The 15,100-nt window shown below is 40.8% G+C and overlaps 29 non-coding genes across 29 annotated transcripts; all 29 read right to left on the reverse strand.

Moving 5' to 3' along the window:
* Nucleotides 1–294: 294 nt before the first annotated feature.
* trnar-ucu lies at nt 295–386 on the reverse strand. Its single transcript is given in 2 exon segments — nt 295–330; nt 350–386. It is a non-coding gene; the product is annotated as a tRNA-Arg (tRNA).
* A 257-nt stretch (nt 387–643) lies between these two features.
* Nucleotides 644–735, reverse strand: trnar-ucu. The gene is given in 2 exon segments: nt 644–679; nt 699–735. It is a non-coding gene; the product is annotated as a tRNA-Arg (tRNA).
* Nucleotides 736–992: 257 nt separating this feature from the next.
* On the reverse strand, nt 993–1,084 carry trnar-ucu. The gene is given in 2 exon segments: nt 993–1,028; nt 1,048–1,084. It is a non-coding gene; the product is annotated as a tRNA-Arg (tRNA).
* A 258-nt stretch (nt 1,085–1,342) lies between these two features.
* On the reverse strand, nt 1,343–1,434 carry trnar-ucu. Its single transcript is given in 2 exon segments — nt 1,343–1,378; nt 1,398–1,434. It is a non-coding gene; the product is annotated as a tRNA-Arg (tRNA).
* Nucleotides 1,435–1,692: 258 nt separating this feature from the next.
* On the reverse strand, nt 1,693–1,784 carry trnar-ucu. The gene is given in 2 exon segments: nt 1,693–1,728; nt 1,748–1,784. It is a non-coding gene; the product is annotated as a tRNA-Arg (tRNA).
* A 257-nt stretch (nt 1,785–2,041) lies between these two features.
* Nucleotides 2,042–2,133, reverse strand: trnar-ucu. The gene is given in 2 exon segments: nt 2,042–2,077; nt 2,097–2,133. It is a non-coding gene; the product is annotated as a tRNA-Arg (tRNA).
* A 266-nt stretch (nt 2,134–2,399) lies between these two features.
* On the reverse strand, nt 2,400–2,491 carry trnar-ucu. The gene is given in 2 exon segments: nt 2,400–2,435; nt 2,455–2,491. It is a non-coding gene; the product is annotated as a tRNA-Arg (tRNA).
* A 257-nt stretch (nt 2,492–2,748) lies between these two features.
* trnar-ucu lies at nt 2,749–2,840 on the reverse strand. The gene is given in 2 exon segments: nt 2,749–2,784; nt 2,804–2,840. It is a non-coding gene; the product is annotated as a tRNA-Arg (tRNA).
* Nucleotides 2,841–3,099: 259 nt separating this feature from the next.
* On the reverse strand, nt 3,100–3,191 carry trnar-ucu. The gene is given in 2 exon segments: nt 3,100–3,135; nt 3,155–3,191. It is a non-coding gene; the product is annotated as a tRNA-Arg (tRNA).
* A 258-nt stretch (nt 3,192–3,449) lies between these two features.
* On the reverse strand, nt 3,450–3,541 carry trnar-ucu. Its single transcript is given in 2 exon segments — nt 3,450–3,485; nt 3,505–3,541. It is a non-coding gene; the product is annotated as a tRNA-Arg (tRNA).
* Nucleotides 3,542–3,800: 259 nt separating this feature from the next.
* trnar-ucu lies at nt 3,801–3,892 on the reverse strand. The gene is given in 2 exon segments: nt 3,801–3,836; nt 3,856–3,892. It is a non-coding gene; the product is annotated as a tRNA-Arg (tRNA).
* Nucleotides 3,893–4,150: 258 nt separating this feature from the next.
* trnar-ucu lies at nt 4,151–4,242 on the reverse strand. The gene is given in 2 exon segments: nt 4,151–4,186; nt 4,206–4,242. It is a non-coding gene; the product is annotated as a tRNA-Arg (tRNA).
* Nucleotides 4,243–4,502: 260 nt separating this feature from the next.
* trnar-ucu lies at nt 4,503–4,594 on the reverse strand. Its single transcript is given in 2 exon segments — nt 4,503–4,538; nt 4,558–4,594. It is a non-coding gene; the product is annotated as a tRNA-Arg (tRNA).
* Nucleotides 4,595–4,851: 257 nt separating this feature from the next.
* trnar-ucu lies at nt 4,852–4,943 on the reverse strand. Its single transcript is given in 2 exon segments — nt 4,852–4,887; nt 4,907–4,943. It is a non-coding gene; the product is annotated as a tRNA-Arg (tRNA).
* A 258-nt stretch (nt 4,944–5,201) lies between these two features.
* Nucleotides 5,202–5,293, reverse strand: trnar-ucu. Its single transcript is given in 2 exon segments — nt 5,202–5,237; nt 5,257–5,293. It is a non-coding gene; the product is annotated as a tRNA-Arg (tRNA).
* Nucleotides 5,294–5,550: 257 nt separating this feature from the next.
* Nucleotides 5,551–5,641, reverse strand: trnar-ucu. Its single transcript is given in 2 exon segments — nt 5,551–5,586; nt 5,605–5,641. It is a non-coding gene; the product is annotated as a tRNA-Arg (tRNA).
* A 258-nt stretch (nt 5,642–5,899) lies between these two features.
* trnar-ucu lies at nt 5,900–5,992 on the reverse strand. The gene is made up of 2 exons: nt 5,956–5,992; nt 5,900–5,935 (listed from the first exon to the last, which is right to left on the reverse strand). It is a non-coding gene; the product is annotated as a tRNA-Arg (tRNA).
* Nucleotides 5,993–6,250: 258 nt separating this feature from the next.
* On the reverse strand, nt 6,251–6,341 carry trnar-ucu. Its single transcript is given in 2 exon segments — nt 6,251–6,286; nt 6,305–6,341. It is a non-coding gene; the product is annotated as a tRNA-Arg (tRNA).
* Nucleotides 6,342–6,599: 258 nt separating this feature from the next.
* Nucleotides 6,600–6,691, reverse strand: trnar-ucu. Its single transcript is given in 2 exon segments — nt 6,600–6,635; nt 6,655–6,691. It is a non-coding gene; the product is annotated as a tRNA-Arg (tRNA).
* A 259-nt stretch (nt 6,692–6,950) lies between these two features.
* Nucleotides 6,951–7,042, reverse strand: trnar-ucu. Its single transcript is given in 2 exon segments — nt 6,951–6,986; nt 7,006–7,042. It is a non-coding gene; the product is annotated as a tRNA-Arg (tRNA).
* Nucleotides 7,043–7,299: 257 nt separating this feature from the next.
* Nucleotides 7,300–7,391, reverse strand: trnar-ucu. The gene is given in 2 exon segments: nt 7,300–7,335; nt 7,355–7,391. It is a non-coding gene; the product is annotated as a tRNA-Arg (tRNA).
* Nucleotides 7,392–7,649: 258 nt separating this feature from the next.
* On the reverse strand, nt 7,650–7,741 carry trnar-ucu. Its single transcript is given in 2 exon segments — nt 7,650–7,685; nt 7,705–7,741. It is a non-coding gene; the product is annotated as a tRNA-Arg (tRNA).
* A 259-nt stretch (nt 7,742–8,000) lies between these two features.
* trnar-ucu lies at nt 8,001–8,093 on the reverse strand. Its single transcript has 2 exons — nt 8,057–8,093; nt 8,001–8,036 (listed from the first exon to the last, which is right to left on the reverse strand). It is a non-coding gene; the product is annotated as a tRNA-Arg (tRNA).
* Nucleotides 8,094–8,359: 266 nt separating this feature from the next.
* trnar-ucu lies at nt 8,360–8,451 on the reverse strand. The gene is given in 2 exon segments: nt 8,360–8,395; nt 8,415–8,451. It is a non-coding gene; the product is annotated as a tRNA-Arg (tRNA).
* Nucleotides 8,452–8,707: 256 nt separating this feature from the next.
* On the reverse strand, nt 8,708–8,799 carry trnar-ucu. The gene is given in 2 exon segments: nt 8,708–8,743; nt 8,763–8,799. It is a non-coding gene; the product is annotated as a tRNA-Arg (tRNA).
* Nucleotides 8,800–9,057: 258 nt separating this feature from the next.
* Nucleotides 9,058–9,149, reverse strand: trnar-ucu. Its single transcript is given in 2 exon segments — nt 9,058–9,093; nt 9,113–9,149. It is a non-coding gene; the product is annotated as a tRNA-Arg (tRNA).
* Nucleotides 9,150–9,407: 258 nt separating this feature from the next.
* Nucleotides 9,408–9,499, reverse strand: trnar-ucu. The gene is given in 2 exon segments: nt 9,408–9,443; nt 9,463–9,499. It is a non-coding gene; the product is annotated as a tRNA-Arg (tRNA).
* Nucleotides 9,500–9,757: 258 nt separating this feature from the next.
* trnar-ucu lies at nt 9,758–9,849 on the reverse strand. The gene is given in 2 exon segments: nt 9,758–9,793; nt 9,813–9,849. It is a non-coding gene; the product is annotated as a tRNA-Arg (tRNA).
* A 258-nt stretch (nt 9,850–10,107) lies between these two features.
* Nucleotides 10,108–10,199, reverse strand: trnar-ucu. The gene is given in 2 exon segments: nt 10,108–10,143; nt 10,163–10,199. It is a non-coding gene; the product is annotated as a tRNA-Arg (tRNA).
* Between the last annotated feature and the right edge of the window lie 4,901 nt (nt 10,200–15,100).

The raw sequence follows: 15,100 nt of genomic DNA on the forward strand, positions 1-15,100 counted from the left end.
AGAAGTCCAATGCGCTGTCCATTGCGCCACAGAGCCACATTATTGGTCACGAACGTGACTTTTTTGCTTGCGGATTCTCTAGAATTTGTGTTATATGCTTCTGAGAAAAACTACGACATCAGATTTATGAACCTATAACTTTGTGTGGCAATGGACTTGAATGGAGGTTCAATTCCCAGCAGAGTCTACTTTTGAATGTTCACAGGGTTGCAAACTACATAATCACATAATCCATTGACATTTTGGTTGGTTCATGTATCTTGATTATGAACAAATGTATAAACCTTTAAATGTCGACTCTGGTGGGACTCGAACCCACAGCCTTTGAATACCTTCTCCTGGGTATATCTAGAAGTCCAATGCGCTGTCCATTGCGCCACAGAGCCACATTATTGGTCACGAACGTGACTTTTTTGCTTGCGGATTCTCTAGAATTTGTGTTATATGCTTCTGAGAAAAACTACGCCATCAGATTTATGAACCTATATTTGTGTGGGCAATTGACTTGAATGGAGGTTCAATTCCCAGCAGAGTCTACTTTTGAATGTTCACAGGGTTGCAAACTACATAATCACATAATCCATTGACATTTTGGTTGGTTCATGTATCTTGATTATGAACAAATTTATAAACCTTTAAATGTCGACTCTGGTGGGACTCGAACCCACAGCCTTTGAATACCTTCTCCTGGGTTTATCTAGAAGTCCAATGCGCTGTCCATTGCGCCACAGAGCCACATTATTGGTCACGAACGTGACTTTTTTGCTTGCGGATTCTCTAGAATTTGTGTTATATGCTTCTGAGAAAAACTACGACATCAGATTTATGAACCTATACTTTTGTGGTCAATGGACTTGAATGGAGGTTCAATTCCCAGCAGAGTGTAACTTTGAATGTTCACAGGGTTGCAAACTACATAATCACATAATCCATTGACATTTTGGTTGGTTCATGTATCTTGATTATGAACAAATTTATAAACCTTTAAATGTCGACTCTGGTGGGACTCGAACCCACAGCCTTTGAATACCTTCTCCTGGGTATATCTAGAAGTCCAATGCGCTGTCCATTGCGCCACAGAGCCACATTATTGGTCACGAACGTGACTTTTTTGCTTGCGGATTCTCTAGAATTTGTGTTACATGCTTCTGAGAAAAACTACCCCATCAGATTTATGAACCTATATTTGTGTGGGGCAATTGACTTGAATGGAGGTTCAATTCCCAGCAGAGTCTACTTTTGAATGTTCACAGGGTTGCAAACTACATAATCACATAATCCATTGACATTTTGGTTGGTTCATGTATCTTGATTATGAACAAATTTATAAACCTTTAAATGTCGACTCTGGTGGGACTCGAACCCACAGCCTTTGAATACCTTCTCCTGGGTATATCTAGAAGTCCAATGCGCTGTCCATTGCGCCACAGAGCCACATTATTGGTCACGAACGTGACTTTTTTGCTTGCGGATTCTCTAGAATTTGTGTTATATGCTTCTGAGAAAAACTACGACATCAGATTTATGAACCTATAACTTTGTGTGGCAATGGACTTGAATGGAGGTTCAATTCCCAGCAGAGTCTACTTTTGAATGTTCACAGGGTTGCAAACTACATAATCACATAATCCATTGACATTTTGGTTGGTTCATGTATCTTGATTATGAACAAATTTATAAACCTTTAAATGTCGACTCTGGTGGGACTCGAACCCACAGCCTTTGAATACCTTCTCCTGGGTATATCTAGAAGTCCAATGCGCTGTCCATTGCGCCACAGAGCCACATTATTGGTCACGAACGTGACTTTTTTGCTTGCGGATTCTCTAGAATTTGTGTTACATGCTTCTGAGAAAAACTACCCCATCAGATTTATGAACCTATACTTTTGTGGGCAATGGACTTGAATGGAGGTTCAATTCCCAGCAGAGTCTACTTTTGAATGTTCACAGGGTTGCAAACTACATAATCACATAATCCATTGACATTTTGGTTGGTTCATGTATCTTGATTATGAACAAATTTATAAACCTTTAAATGTCGACTCTGGTGGGACTCGAACCCACAGCCTTTGAATACCTTCTCCTGGGTTTATCTAGAAGTCCAATGCGCTGTCCATTGCGCCACAGAGCCACATTATTGGTCACGAACGTGACTTTTTTGCTTGCGGATTCTCTAGAATTTGTGTTATATGCTTCTGAGAAAAACTACGACATCAGATTTATGAACCTATAACTTTGTGTGGCAATGGACTTGAATGGAGGTTCAATTCCCAGCAGAGTCTACTTTTGAATGTTCACAGGGTTGCAAACTACATAATCACATAATCACATAATCCATTGACATTTTGGTTGGTTCATGTATCTTGATTATGAACAAATTTATAAACCTTTAAATGTCGACTCTGGTGGGACTCGAACCCACAGCCTTTGAATACCTTCTCCTGGGTATATCTAGAAGTCCAATGCGCTGTCCATTGCGCCACAGAGCCACATTATTGGTCACGAACGTGACTTTTTTGCTTGCGGATTCTCTAGAATTTGTGTTACATGCTTCTGAGAAAAACTACCCCATCAGATTTATGAACCTATACTTTTGTGGTCAATGGACTTGAATGGAGGTTCAATTCCCGGCAGATTGTAACTTTGAATGTTCACAGGGTTGCAAACTACATAATCACATAATCCATTGACATTTTGGTTGGTTCATGTATCTTGATTATGAACAAATTTATAAACCTTTAAATGTCGACTCTGGTGGGACTCGAACCCACAGCCTTTGAATACCTTCTCCTGGGTTTATCTAGAAGTCCAATGCGCTGTCCATTGCGCCACAGAGCCACATTATTGGTCACGAACGTGACTTTTTTGCTTGCGGATTCTCTAGAATTTGTGTTATATGCTTCTGAGAAAAACTACGACATCAGATTTATGAACCTATAACTTTGTGTGGGCAATGGACTTGAATGGAGGTTCAATTCCCAGCAGAGTCTACTTTTGAATGTTCACAGGGTTGCAAACTACATAATCACATAATCCATTGACATTTTGGTTGGTTCATGTATCTTGATTATGAACAAATTTATAAACCTTTAAATGTCGACTCTGGTGGGACTCGAACCCACAGCCTTTGAATACCTTCTCCTGGGTATATCTAGAAGTCCAATGCGCTGTCCATTGCGCCACAGAGCCACATTATTGGTCACGAACGTGACTTTTTTGCTTGCGGATTCTCTAGAATTTGTGTTATATGCTTCTGAGAAAAACTACGACATCAGATTTATGAACCTATACTTTTGTGGGGCAATGGACTTGAATGGAGGTTCAATTCCCAGCAGAGTCTACTTTTGAATGTTCACAGGGTTGCAAACTACATAATCACATAATCCATTGACATTTTGGTTGGTTCATGTATCTTGATTATGAACACATTTATAAACCTTTAAATGTCGACTCTGGTGGGACTCGAACCCACAGCCTTTGAATACCTTCTCCTGGGTATATCTAGAAGTCCAATGCGCTGTCCATTGCGCCACAGAGCCACATTATTGGTCACGAACGTGACTTTTTTGCTTGCGGATTCTCTAGAATTTGTGTTATATGCTTCTGAGAAAAACTACGACATCAGATTTATGAACCTATAACTTTATGTGGCAATGGACTTGAATGGTGGGTTCAATTCCCAGCAGAGTCTACTTTTGAATGTTCACAGGGTTGCAAACTACATAATCACATAATCCATTGACATTTTGGTTGGTTCATGTATCTTGATTATGAACACATTTATAAACCTTTAAATGTCGACTCTGGTGGGACTCGAACCCACAGCCTTTGAATACCTTCTCCTGGGTATATCTAGAAGTCCAATGCGCTGTCCATTGCGCCACAGAGCCACATTATTGGTCACGAACGTGACTTTTTTGCTTGCGGATTCTCTAGAATTTGTGTTACATGCTTCTGAGAAAAACTACCCCATCAGATTTATGAACCTATACTTTTGTGGGGCAATTGACTTGAATGGAGGTTCAATTCCCAGCAGAGTCTACTTTTGAATGTTCACAGGGTTGCAAACTACATAATCACATAATCCATTGACATTTTGGTTGGTTCATGTATCTTGATTATGAACAAATTTATAAACCTTTAAATGTCGACTCTGGTGGGACTCGAACCCACAGCCTTTGAATACCTTCTCCTGGGTTTATCTAGAAGTCCAATGCGCTGTCCATTGCGCCACAGAGCCACATTATTGGTCACGAACGTGACTTTTTTGCTTGCGGATTCTCTAGAATTTGTGTTATATGCTTCTGAGAAAAACTACGACATCAGATTTATGAACCTATAACTTTGTGTGGCAATGGACTTGAATGGAGGTTCAATTCCCAGCAGAGTCTACTTTTGAATGTTCACAGGGTTGCACCGACTACATAATCACATAATCCATTGACATTTTGGTTGGTTCATGTATCTTGATTATGAACAAATTTATAAACCTTTAAATGTCGACTCTGGTGGGACTCGAACCCACAGCCTTTGAATACCTTCTCCTGGGTATATCTAGAAGTCCAATGCGCTGTCCATTGCGCCACAGAGCCACATTATTGGTCACGAACGTGACTTTTTTGCTTGCGGATTCTCTAGAATTTGTGTTACATGCTTCTGAGAAAAACTACCCCATCAGATTTATGAACCTATATTTGTGTGGGCAATTGACTTGAATGGAGGTTCAATTCCCAGCAGAGTCTACTTTTGAATGTTCACAGGGTTGCAAACTACATAATCACATAATCCATTGACATTTTGGTTGGTTCATGTATCTTGATTATGAACAAATTTATAAACCTTTAAATGTCGACTCTGGTGGGACTCGAACCCACAGCCTTTGAATACCTTCTCCTGGGTATATCTAGAAGTCCAATGCGCTGTCCATTGCGCCACAGAGCCACATTATTGGTCACGAACGTGACTTTTTTGCTTGCGGATTCTCTAGAATTTGTGTTATATGCTTCTGAGAAAAACTACGACATCAGATTTATGAACCTATAACTTTGTGTGGCAATGGACTTGAATGGAGGTTCAATTCCCAGCAGAGTCTACTTTTGAATGTTCACAGGGTTGCAAACTACATAATCACATAATCCATTGACATTTTGGTTGGTTCATGTATCTTGATTATGAACAAATTTATAAACCTTTAAATGTCGACTCTGGTGGGACTCGAACCCACAGCCTTTGAATACCTTCTCCTGGGTTTATCTAGAAGTCCAATGCGCTGTCCATTGCGCCACAGAGCCACATTATTGGTCACGAACGTGACTTTTTTGCTTGCGGATTCTCTAGAATTTGTGTTACATGCTTCTGAGAAAAACTACCCCATCAGATTTATGAACCTATATTTTGTGGGGCAATTGACTTGAATGGAGGTTCAATTCCCAGCAGAGTCTACTTTTGAATGTTCACAGGGTTGCAAACTACATAATCACATAATCCATTGACATTTTGGTTGGTTCATGTATCTTGATTATGAACAAATTTATAAACCTTTAAATGTCGACTCTGGTGGGACTCGAACCCACAGCCTTTGAATACCTTCTCCTGGGTTATCTAGAAGTCCAATGCGCTATCCATTGCGCCACAGAGCCACATTATTGGTCACGAACGTGACTTTTTTGCTTGCGGATTCTCTAGAATTTGTGTTATATGCTTCTGAGAAAAATTACGACATCAGATTTATGAACCTATAACTTTATGTGGCAATGGACTTGAATGGAGGTTCAATTCCCAGCAGAGTCTACTTTTGAATGTTCACAGGGTTGCAAACTACATAATCACATAATCCATTGACATTTTGGTTGGTTCATGTATCTTGATTATGAACAAATTTATAAACCTTTAAATGTCGACTCTGGTGGGACTCGAACCCACAGCCTTTGAATACCTTCTCCTGGGTTATATCTAGAAGTCCAATGCGCTGTCCATTGCGCCACAGAGCCACATTATTGGTCACGAACGTGACTTTTTTGCTTGCGGATTCTCTAGAATTTGTGTTATATGCTTCTGAGAAAAACTACGACATCAGATTTATGAACCTATACTTTGTGTGGGCAATTGACTTGAATGGAGGTTCAATTCCCAGCAGAGTCTACTTTTGAATGTTCACAGGGTTGCAAACTACATAATCACATAATCCATTGACATTTTGGTTGGTTCATGTATCTTGATTATGAACAAATTTATAAACCTTTAAATGTCGACTCTGGTGGGACTCGAACCCACAGCCTTTGAATACCTTCTCCTGGGTTATCTAGAAGTCCAATGCGCTGTCCATTGCGCCACAGAGCCACATTATTGGTCACGAACGTGACTTTTTTGCTTGCGGATTCTCTAGAATTTGTGTTATATGCTTCTGAGAAAAACTACTGCATCAGTTTTGTGAACCTATACTTTTGTGGGGCAATGGACTTGAATGGAGGTTCAATTCCCAGCAGATTGTAACTTTGAATGTTCACAGGGTTGCAAACTACATAATCACATAATCTATTGACATTTTGGTTGGTTCATGTATCTTGATTATGAACAAATTTATAAACCTTTAAATGTCGACTCTGGTGGGACTCGAACCCACAGCCTTTGAATACCTTCTCCTGGGTATATCTAGAAGTCCAATGCGCTGTCCATTGCGCCACAGAGCCACATTATTGGTCACGAACGTGACTTTTTTGCTTGCGGATTCTCTAGAATTTGTGTTATATGCTTCTGAGAAAAACTACGACATCAGATTTATGAACCTATAACTTTGTGTGGGCAATGGACTTGAATGGAGGTTCAATTCCCAGCAGAGTCTACTTTTGAATGTTCACAGGGTTGCAAACTACATAATCACATAATCCATTGACATTTTGGTTGGTTCATGTATCTTGATTATGAACAAATTTATAAACCTTTAAATGTCGACTCTGGTGGGACTCGAACCCACAGCCTTTGAATACCTTCTCCTGGGTTTATCTAGAAGTCCAATGCGCTGTCCATTGCGCCACAGAGCCACATTATTGGTCACGAACGTGACTTTTTTGCTTGCGGATTCTCTAGAATTTGTGTTACATGCTTCTGAGAAAAACTACCCCATCAGATTTATGAACCTATACTTTGTGTGGCAATGGACTTGAATGGAGGTTCAATTCCCAGCAGAGTCTACTTTTGAATGTTCACAGGGTTGCAAACTACATAATCACATAATCCATTGACATTTTGGTTGGTTCATGTATCTTGATTATGAACAAATTTATAAACCTTTAAATGTCGACTCTGGTGGGACTCGAACCCACAGCCTTTGAATACCTTCTCCTGGGTATATCTAGAAGTCCAATGCGCTGTCCATTGCGCCACAGAGCCACATTATTGGTTACGAACATGACTTTTTTGCTTGCGGATTCTCTAGAATTTGTGTTATATGCTTCTGAGAAAAACTACGACATCAGATTTATGAACCTATAACTTTGTGTGGCAATGGACTTGAATGGAGGTTCAATTCCCAGCAGAGTCTACTTTTGAATGTTCACAGGGTTGCAAACTACATAATCACATAATCCATTGACATTTTGGTTGGTTCATGTATCTTGATTATGAACAAATTTATAAACCTTTAAATGTCGACTCTGGTGGGACTCGAACCCACAGCCTTTGAATACCTTCTCCTGGGTATATCTAGAAGTCCAATGCGCTGTCCATTGCGCCACAGAGCCACATTATTGGTCACGAACGTGACTTTTTTGCTTGCGGATTCTCTAGAATTTGTGTTACTATGCTTCTGAGAAAAACTACGACATCAGATTTATGAACCTATACTTTGTGTCGGCAATGGACTTGAATGGAGGTTCAATTCCCAGCAGAGTCTACTTTTGAATGTTCACAGGGTTGCAAACTACATAATCACATAATCCATTGACATTTTGGTTGGTTCATGTATCTTGATTATGAACAAATTTATAAACCTTTAAATGTCGACTCTGGTGGGACTCGAACCCACAGCCTTTGAATACCTTCTCCTGGGTTATATCTAGAAGTCCAATGCGCTGTCCATTGCGCCACAGAGCCACATTATTGGTTACGAACATGACTTTTTTGCTTGCGGATTCTCTAGAATTTGTGTTATATGCTTCTGAGAAAAACTACCCCATCAGATTTATGAACCTATATTTGTGTGGGGCAATTGACTTGAATGGAGGTTCAATTCCCAGCAGAGTCTACTTTTGAATGTTCACAGGGTTGCAAACTACATAATCACATAATCACATAATCCATTGACATTTTGGTTGGTTCATGTATCTTGATTATGAACAAATTTATAAACCTTTAAATGTCGACTCTGGTGGGACTCGAACCCACAGCCTTTGAATACCTTCTCCTGGGTATATCTAGAAGTCCAATGCGCTGTCCATTGCGCCACAGAGCCACATTATTGGTCACGAACGTGACTTTTTTGCTTGCGGATTCTCTAGAATTTGTGTTATATGCTTCTGAGAAAAACTACGACATCAGATTTATGAACCTATAACTTTGTGGCAATGGACTTGAATGGAGGTTCAATTCCCAGCAGAGTCTACTTTTGAATGTTCACAGGGTTGCAAACTACATAATCACATAATCCATTGACATTTTGGTTGGTTCATGTATCTTGATTATGAACAAATTTATAAACCTTTAAATGTCGACTCTGGTGGGACTCGAACCCACAGCCTTTGAATACCTTCTCCTGGGTATATCTAGAAGTCCAATGCGCTGTCCATTGCGCCACAGAGCCACATTATTGGTCACGAACGTGACTTTTTTGCTTGCGGATTCTCTAGAATTTGTGTTATATGCTTCTGAGAAAAACTACGACATCAGATTTATGAACCTATAACTTTGTGTGGCAATGGACTTGAATGGAGGTTCAATTCCCAGCAGAGTCTACTTTTGAATGTTCACAGGGTTGCAAACTACATAATCACATAATCCATTGACATTTTGGTTGGTTCATGTATCTTGATTATGAACAAATTTATAAACCTTTAAATGTCGACTCTGGTGGGACTCGAACCCACAGCCTTTGAATACCTTCTCCTGGGTATATCTAGAAGTCCAATGCGCTGTCCATTGCGCCACAGAGCCACATTATTGGTCACGAACGTGACTTTTTTGCTTGCGGATTCTCTAGAATTTGTGTTACATGCTTCTGAGAAAAACTACGCCATCAGATTTATGAACCTATATTTTTGTGGGGCAATTGACTTGAATGGAGGTTCAATTCCCAGCAGAGTCTACTTTTGAATGTTCACAGGGTTGCAAACTACATAATCACATAATCCATTGACATTTTGGTTGGTTCATGTATCTTGATTATGAACAAATTTATAAACCTTTAAATGTCGACTCTGGTGGGACTCGAACCCACAGCCTTTGAATACCTTCTCCTGGGTTTATCTAGAAGTCCAATGCGCTGTCCATTGCGCCACAGAGCCACATTATTGGTCACGAACGTGACTTTTTTGCTTGCGGATTCTCTAGAATTTGTGTTATATGCTTCTGAGAAAAACTACGACATCAGATTTATGAACCTATAACTTTGTGTGGCAATGGACTTGAATGGAGGTTCAATTCCCAGCAGAGTCTACTTTTGAATGTTCACAGGGTTGCAAACTACATAATCACATAATCCATTGACATTTTGGTTGGTTCATGTATCTTGATTATGAACAAATTTATAAACCTTTAAATGTCGACTCTGGTGGGACTCGAACCCACAGCCTTTGAATACCTTCTCCTGGGTATATCTAGAAGTCCAATGCGCTGTCCATTGCGCCACAGAGCCACATTATTGGTCACGAACGTGACTTTTTTGCTTGCGGATTCTCTAGAATTTGTGTTATATGCTTCTGAGAAAAACTACGACATCAGATTTATGAACCTATATTTTTGTGGGGCAATTGACTTGAATGGAGGTTCAATTCCCAGCAGAGTCTACTTTTGAATGTTCACAGGGTTGCAAACTACATAATCACATAATCCATTGACATTTTGGTTGGTTCATGTATCTTGATTATGAACAAATTTATAAACCTTTAAATGTCGACTCTGGTGGGACTCGAACCCACAGCCTTTGAATACCTTCTCCTGGGTTTATCTAGAAGTCCAATGCGCTGTCCATTGCGCCACAGAGCCATACTATTGGTCACAAACGTGACTTTTTTGCTTGCAGATTCTCTAGAATTTGTGTTATATTCTTGTGAGAAAAACTACTACATCAGTTTTATGAACCTATATTTTGGTGAGATAATGGACTTGAATGGAGTTTAAATTCCCAGCAGAGTCTACTTTTGAATGTTGACAGGGTTGACATGTGGACATTTTTCTGAACCAGTAGCTAGCGATGTACACCTTTAAGTTGTAAATACTTACATCTTAATTCCCCACCCCGTAAACACAATAAGAGTCGTTTTTATTTCCTGTTTTGGTTCTTTATCGGTAGATCGATGTCCAAACGGTCATTGTCATTGTTAAGTTTAATTTTATTGTTGACTTAAAAGGGACCTATCATGCAAAATGCACTTTTGTAAGTCTTTTATACATGAATGTGTCCCCGGTGTGTCAGGGAACTCACCAAGTGTCAGAACACACAACCCTCTCTCTTTTCCTCCATACCCAAATCTCTAAAAACGGGGCTACAACGGATCTGATACAGACTGATCCAGATTTGAAAATTCTCTGACGTCAGGAACGAGGAGCTCCGCCTATATGGCCAACTCTCCACCTACCTACCAGGGGAATGAGAGGTTGCCGTGGCATGGTAACAGCATGGTAACATGACGCTCGTGCCTCGCCCCCCTCCTTTGCAGGGGGGCGTGGTCAGCTGCAGCTCATGCAAAGACAGGCTGGAGGAGAGCAAAATAGAGCAAAATGAGGCATGGCTAAAATGCATGATCTCTTTGGTATTTTGTAAAAAAAAACTTAGAAATATACCTTATATAGGTATGGCCCTACAATATATTATTCAAATATAGCATGATAGGTCCACTTTAAGTCATGATGTGAAACGGTTAACAAAGAAAAAGGGAAACTCAAGCTGCTGCTTCACTTTATTTTCTTTATCTAAAATTAAGCACTTTTAAGATGCAGACATTTTCAAAAGCTATTTATTTTTAAATGCAGCCCGAGAGGAACATTATACATACATATCCACAGTATTTTACTGTGTGTATAGTTCAATGTTAATTGACAATAAATATTTATATATATTTTTTTTAATTGTAGTCAAATCAAGCAATCTGATTGGTTCTTAGACGTGATATAATGAGTGTATATCACGGGCTCTGATTGTAGTTACTTTTCACAAGTCCGTATCCCTCCGCGCCGGGCCGAACCACGTCCTGTCATGGGCTATTGCTTAAATGTTTCCATCTTAAGCTTTGTTAGTTAGTTTCGTAATGGACGTAATGTAACAGCTGTAACGGTTGTAGCTTTTTCTCAGAAGCGGAGGGATACTGACTTGTGAAAAGTAACTACAATTCTACCCGTGATATCAGGTCAAGTCAGTCAGAGTTGGGGGTGCGGTGGGAAGATTTTTTTGGGAAATATTGAAGTTAAAAGCATCAATCTGTTGCACTTTGAGAGCAAAATTAAGAGATCTATTGATACATCTCTCAACACCCATATGAAACAGAACTGTAAACAGATTTTATTTATTATATTTTACAAATCACTCCCCTTTTAAACTGAATTCTTGTTTTGTCATATAGTATATCATAACTGTTTTTCATGTATTCTCTCTGGCTGTCCATCTCACAATGTTCACATAGAAACTAGCTGTCAATAGGAATATGATTCAGAAGAATTATAATTTCATACAAAAATCTGCCACAAAAAGAGGTTGCACATTTAAATTCAGGTGTTATTATGGCAACGTCAGTGGCCAATCAGCCACATTTACTGCTGCAAATAAGGTTCAAACATGCTGTCGACATGTAAAGCAGTGGCAACTATGCCACCATTTCAGATGACTTTTTCTCAGAAACACTGTCACATAACATCCATATATTTGAGTGCTAGGTTGTTGCTTGGCTAAGCTAACTATGAAACACTTTAACTGACAGGACTCAACTGTGTGCTGTAAGGTAGCTTCTAGCTTCATGTCGAACAGTAAGTCAACATTTCCCAGAGAGCTTTCTTTGAAATCACCAGGTAACACTAAAAAACATTACATTTAGATTGTATGACAAAGTATTTATTTAATGTCTCTGGCTAGCTATAGCTACTTGCTAACGGTTTAGCTTACCCCCGCGATTCAAAGTAACGTCAACGTAGCTGTAATTTATGCTTTGCTTACATGTTCGCATAACTTCTAAGTTTACTGACGTTTACATACCTTGTTTACCTGGCTCAAGTGGTGGCTTCTTTAAGAAAAAATGTTCTTATGACCATCTTCAAAGTCCGACTGACAGTTTCATTGTCACAGCTCACAGGATAGGTACCTGTCAGCCAATAAGACAGATGTGTATTGCCATTCAACTCTGGTTGGTCTGGTGTCTTGCCTCTGTTGCATTCACCGAACACGGGAAATTACAATTCTGCCGTCCTCTCATGATGAGGTTCAGGTAAAGCACGGTTAATGTATTATATTAACCGTTACTGTAATAACGTCATATTAAATGCAGTCATTTGGTCTTTAGCAACAGCTTGTGAGAGCAGTGCATTCATCGGTGTTCGTTTTAATAATGCCAGTTTGTTGACGGCCTGTGTGTTGATGGGACTTCTCATGCTCCCTAAATGTTTCCCCTGCCTTTCGCCAGTTGTTAAACCCTGCTTTCACAAAACTCCCATCCCTGTTCTTGTCTGCACGGACGAGCTTCTTTTCTATAGCAGAGCAACAGAAGAAGCACACCACATTATCACTTTCTCTTAGTGAAGCTTTTATAGTCAGACTGCTTACACTAACATGCTAACTCAAAAATAGTAACTAAAAAAAAAACGTTTGTTTTGTAACATTTTGTCGTTGCAGTTACAAGTCTCCGCCAACAGATGGGGGTGCTGCAGCCCCCTCAGCACCCCCCCTTCGTGCGTCCCTACGTGATATACGCTCATTATATCACGGCTAAGAACCAATCAGCTATTGCTTAAATATATCTCACAAATTCATAAAGCAAGTTAGGCATTTTGATGTTCCGGACCTTTGCATGGGGAGATTTTCTCTAACGGCCCGTCCACACGGCTGCGTGCGTTGAAGCTTCAACGCTTCTGCCCGTTCACTTTGAATGGGGTGACGTCACGCTTCGCCGAACTGCGTTGTGGGAGCGTCGCTACGCGTTGCTCGCTGCAAAAGTTGAGCAATGTTCAACTTTTGAAGCTTCGACGGAAGCGTCAGCCAATCGAATCATATGCCAGTACAAGCTCTAGCCAATCAAACCGCGTGCTTGTGTGTCCGGGGCGGGAGATTCATGTGATTGATTGTTGGTCGAGTTTCAGACACGCCCGCTAGCAAGCTTCAACGCCACTGTGTGGACGGGCCGTAACTGGACCTCGTTGAATTTGTACCCGTGATGTACACTCTTGTTCAGTACAGACCCGGCGCCAGAACAAATCTAAAGGGAGGGTATATGATTTTCATGGGAGGGCACAAAACCGTCATGTGCTGCGGGTCTGCGGCACAATATATATCAAACAGCAAGGCCAACGGCATTGCGTAAAGACGCACACGTTTCGCAAATACATACACAAATAAAGGGCAACATAGAAACCACTTTTGAAACATTGTGTGCGTGGCAGCACAGACACTGGTAAATCACGAGCAAGGCACACTGGTTAATGATGGCAGCGTCCTCATCGCTGCACTCGGAGAGAAATAGTAGAGACGGAGACGATGAACTGCTGTTAGTTCTATTATGGCATTGTGCATGTCGTGAGAGGTGTGTGTTGCTGTGTGGGGAATGCTTTCCATTATTTTGGCCAACTCTGCATCTTTGTGCAGCGTATACTCAAACAGCGATAGGAAGAGCCCACTGCCTGACTCGGACATGCTGTGGTGAATCGTGGTCACCTCTGAGAGGGAGTTGGTTGACAGCTAAAAAAGCTATAATATCAACGACAGCTGACACGTAATAACGGTTCCGTGCAGCTGATCTGCACCAAAGTACTAATTTCATTATTTGTTTCCTCGCGTATCTCTCTCTCTCTACAAACTCTCCCTTTATCAGTCTGTAATGCGTGTTTCCAGTCGCAAAAACCCTTGACAGTAAAAGCTGCATCAGATGAAGATGTATTTACTTTAAACTGTCTACAGGGGAAACAAAAGGCTGCGTCTGCTTTTAACAAATATTCAAGCCATGGTCTGTTGTTGTACCATGCAGCGGCAAAAATGCGCTTCTTTCCTGAAAACAATCTCCCTGATAACGATCCAGTTTCACCTGGTTGGGTTTATTAACCCCAAGATCATCTGGGGCTGTTGGTCTTTGAGCGGTTGCTGGCCCAATAGAACCTGTTGATGTGCTGCAAGGTAGCGTCTGTAGTGGAGACACTGGCACGGAGGAGGAGGAGGATGCTGGCGGGTGTGGTACAGGGTGTGGCAACGCAGGTGGTGATGGTAGTGGCACAAGGAGCTGTGCCTCGGAGGACAGCGTTGGTGGCGGCCGCCTTGATGAGTCCAGGATTGGGCTCGCTAACTCAGCCCCGGGGTTTGCCGAGGTCAAGCTTGTGACAATAAGGCGTGCTGCTGCAATGGCAGGTGCAGGGTCGCCAGCAGCACCATCGGCTGCAGTTCTTTCATCGCTATTTCGTTTTAATAAATCCTTAGACCTTTTAAGCCAATTTCTGATGTCCATTTTGTAATTCAAACAGAAATGGGAGTCTACATAATGCACAATAAACAATAAACAAATCCAGAATAGGCAGCAGAGTGTGACGCACACGTCTTTATGACGCACACGTCATAAAGACGTGTGCGTCTTTATGCGTAAAGACGCACACGTTTCGCAAATACATACACAAATAAAGGGCAACATAGAAACCACTTTTGAAACATTGTGTGCGTGGCAGCACAGACACTGGTAAATCACGAGCAAGGCACACTGGTT

This window comes from Gymnodraco acuticeps, unplaced genomic scaffold (assembly GCF_902827175.1).
Source record: "Gymnodraco acuticeps unplaced genomic scaffold, fGymAcu1.1, whole genome shotgun sequence".
Taxonomy (NCBI): Eukaryota; Metazoa; Chordata; class Actinopteri; order Perciformes; family Bathydraconidae; genus Gymnodraco; species Gymnodraco acuticeps.